A 4,127-nucleotide genomic window follows, 5' to 3' on the forward strand; every position below is an offset into this window, starting at 1 on the left:
CACTTTTATCTTCTCACTTCTCATCTCAGCACAGAAATGCATGAAAAATCTTGTAAATTGGGGGGATGCTGTCAGGAGGAAAAGCAAAAGCACTGAATGCATTTTACCTGACTATTGTGGGGGTTTAACCTAACGCGACACAATTGCAACAAAACATAAGATTTACCCTCCCTCATTGCCTTGCTTATGACCCACATGTGTTTCTGTGGATGAAACTCAAACGCTTTGAACTACATCTGAACAAAAATCGAAACTTTGCACCAAATACAACATTGTAGTTGTTTGTGCGCAGCTTGGAGCCACATCTGTAATGGGATCCGTTCCTCCCAAAGCAAGCCTCCTAGATGGGGCAGCTGGGGGGAAAAAAAACATCTACAATCAGTGATCACCCTCCATTTACCACAGCCTGCTCTGCTTCAGGGCGCGCCAGTGCATTAAAGGGCCGAGTTGGGAGAACACGTCTGATTTGTAGATAACCTCGTGACTTTCTCCTTTCTGGGATTTGGCCTCCTAACAAACAAATGTTGAAACGCAGACCCTACTGTAAGATACAGATAGACGATGACACCAGTATTCCTGGCGAATGTAAAGAAAGAAAAACAATCTACTAAGACAAACACACCATCTCTTTGTTGCTTAAATGTAACAAATACTAGAATAAGGTCTCAGAGGAGGACTCAGAAGAACAGTTCTCCATTTGCAGGATGAACTTGACAAATCAGAGCCTTTTTTAGGATGTAAGATGTAATAGATGTAAGCTGCTAATATCAGCCTTTCCTGTGTTTGAAATGACTGAATGTAACAGAAACAACTTAACACCTGAATATCACAAACTACATGAAAAAGACCCACGTTACTGACACAGGTGAACATCCAGATAAGTGATGTGGAGATAGTGGACCCCTATAAGTACCCGAGTTTTCACCTGAACCATAAACTGAACTGGAGTCACAACACCAATGCTCTTTACAGGAAGGGTCAGAGCAGACTCTACCTGCTAAGGAAACTTAGGACTGCAGGGGGCGCTCCTGAAGACCTTATTTGACTATGTGGTGGCATCAGCCATCTTCTATGGTCTGCTGGAGCAGCAGCTGATCTGTAGCTGAGAGGAAGTGGCTGGATGAACTCATTAGGAGAGCCAGCTCTGTCCTGGGACGGCTTCTGGACCCAGTGCAGGTGGTGGAAGACAGAGGTACTAAGTAAAATCACATGCATGGCCCACCCCATGCATGGAGCTATTGCAGAGCTGGAGAGCTTTTGCAGTGAAAGACCGCTGGATCCCACATGCTTTAAGGAGCATTTCCGCAGGTCACCCGTCCCAGCTGCCGTTAAACTTCATAATCTCTGCTACTCATAACAGACTCGCTTTAGAACTAACTTTAGATTAATTAGCTTTTTTTCCCCCATTACTATAAACTATGTGTAACAGTATGTGTCTTTGCCACTGTCATGGCCAAATGTTCCCATTGTGGGACAATAAAGGAGAATTTTGCATCTTATTTACTTAAACCATCTATAACAACCTTGGGCTTTCTTTATCCCCCCCCACACACACCTTTTTTATGTAGACAGGTAAACCCAGAGACAGGTGGTCACATTTATAAAATAGACCAACTGTACTACTGACCAGGCTGGTCCCATATCATATTTGTGTTTGTGGATGATATATTGAGCTTGATATCTCAAACCAACCACATTAAAATGCTTAACTGATGCATGTGAGGCCCTGCAATGGTTTAGATGTTGCACGGCGTTCTTTGGTGAGCTCCTGGATGAATAATCATCTTGTTCTTGGAATTACATTGGTTGGCTGGACACTCCTTGAAGGATTCACCAATATTGAGAACAATAGATCCTTTAAAATTTGGAGTCCTTATGAACTCTGAATTGTCGTGTTACTGAAAAGCAAATAAATAAATAAACTTGCCTTGCCTTAAGTCTTAAGCGTTAGAAATTGCTTTGCAACCATTTCCAGGCTAATAAACTTCAATGACTTTGTTTCTAATCTATTCTTGAAGTTCTTTAGATCTAGTCGTAGTGTGTTGCTTTTAAAGATATTTTAACCTACTTCTTGTTGTCATCAAAAACTATTTCATTGTTTTCTAAATTAAGTCTGGTTGCAATTAGACCTTAGTGTGGAAAACAAAACAGAAGTTTCCAAAAAATGTGGTTAATTACACTTAATTTATGGCTTAACATACAGGTAATTACTCTTACATTAAACTTAAATGTTTTTTTCTGTTCACTTAGCTCACCTTGGGTATTAAAATTTCTGAAATGACAAAAAAGCAAAAAACGTCCGTAAGTGGCAAATATTTTACGTACCATTGCGGGTTGAATGCCATGCCTCTCTAAAAGATGCACGTGTTCCAACAGTATAAATTAGACTTGCTACACAGATAAGCAGATTTATTTGAATATAAGCAAAGGATTATTTTCCTTCCACATGCAAAACTTCAGTGATCAATTCATGCTTTGCATGTGGAAAGGAGACCAAATATATTGTTCTAAGATCTCAAAATAGTATTTATTGGTATTTGTTTCTATTTTATCATACATATGTGAAAACGAATGTATGAATAATATCTGCCAACAAGCTTCTTATGCTATAAATGAATGAGTTCAGCGGCATCACCCATTAGACCTCGTGATACACAGACCTGCAATGTGCTCTCACTGAATGAAGATAATAAACCCAGTTAAAATAGATATCTTCCTTCACTGCTTTTTCCCTCTTTTTCCCATTATTCCACATTCTGTCAAACACAAAACAAGCCTGTGCTCGATGCCATATCTGCTGAAAAGCTCCGAGTTGTTGCTATGCAACTATTAAATACATCTGAGGTGAGCTTCTCTTGAGTTTTCTTCTACCTTTCGGTAACCTGTGCTCTGAGTACTGCACAAACTGCACTTTCCTGATGCTGTCAGCTTTGCCCTCTTCCCACTTTGTAAACAGGGGTCTCTGGTGAATACTCTGCATACTGTGGAGTCAGAGATCTAGTGATCAAACGTAGCTCTCAGATCACATTTGTAACAGACAGCATGTTGGTTAAAGCGGCAAAGACAGCCACAGCATATCCAGCCACCGTCTTTAGTTCTTACTTTCTTCCTTAAAAACAAAACTCACGCAACTATTTTCATGCACTCAGCTCCCTCTATCACTCCAATTGTAAAGCATAAAGATTTTTTCTTGCTGTCTGCTTTGGAGAATCCAGTCCAGTCATGTCTGTCTGACACATGAAAATTACCTGCAGTCCAGGCGCTGTGTAACCTGCCACATATGTGATCTCAACATTAGATCTATCAGATACACATCCCACAGAAACAAGAACCGAACAAGACCTGGCATCATTTGATGCCACAGATTTATGGCAGAAAACCTTCACAGGTAGAAACACATACATAGACGGATCTGACGACAGCAATGAGCCGTGCAAACGCATTGCGCACGATGGCAGCGTTATTAACACAACAGTGGAAAACACTTAACACATGCCTATTCGATTATGCGAATGGGTACATATACAAATGACCCTGAATGGTTATTAGCTCTTTCAATTATGGCACCTGTGCATGGGAAAACGATGGAAGTGGAGTGATGGCTAGTTTGCTGTCCATTGTTGACAACAAAAGCTCAGGGTCCAGTTTGGTTCCCTTCCTGCTGTGCAAATGTGTGCATATTCCTGTCAAGTTGTAGTTTCGACTTTTTTATCTCAGTATTTTTGCTCAGTCCTAATCAAAAAGGAATTTATAGCAACACCATTATAAATCAATGCTAATGTTTCATCAATCAGAGTAAATAGGACTAAGAAAAGATTAAAACAACTATTAAACATGATTTGATTTCTAGAGCTAAGGAGATTTTTTCAGTGGGAAAATGGTTATTTTAATTATCTAAACTGTAAACAGTCCTTTAACAGCTTATTTTAAAGTATATAAAGGATAAACAGGTGCAGAGACAATAAATAATAGTTGAGCTGATTTTTAGTTACATTTTCCAATAAGAGTATCAATTTACTAAAATTATGTCATTTGTAAAATAATAAAGCTAGTCTTAACTGTGTTTTTAGTCCATATGCTGTAATACTCCTGTTCTTTGTTTTTTTGTTTACTTACTGGACAGATTT

Source organism: Fundulus heteroclitus, unplaced genomic scaffold (genome assembly GCF_011125445.2).
Source record: "Fundulus heteroclitus isolate FHET01 unplaced genomic scaffold, MU-UCD_Fhet_4.1 scaffold_164, whole genome shotgun sequence".
NCBI classification, from domain to species: Eukaryota; Metazoa; Chordata; class Actinopteri; order Cyprinodontiformes; family Fundulidae; genus Fundulus; species Fundulus heteroclitus.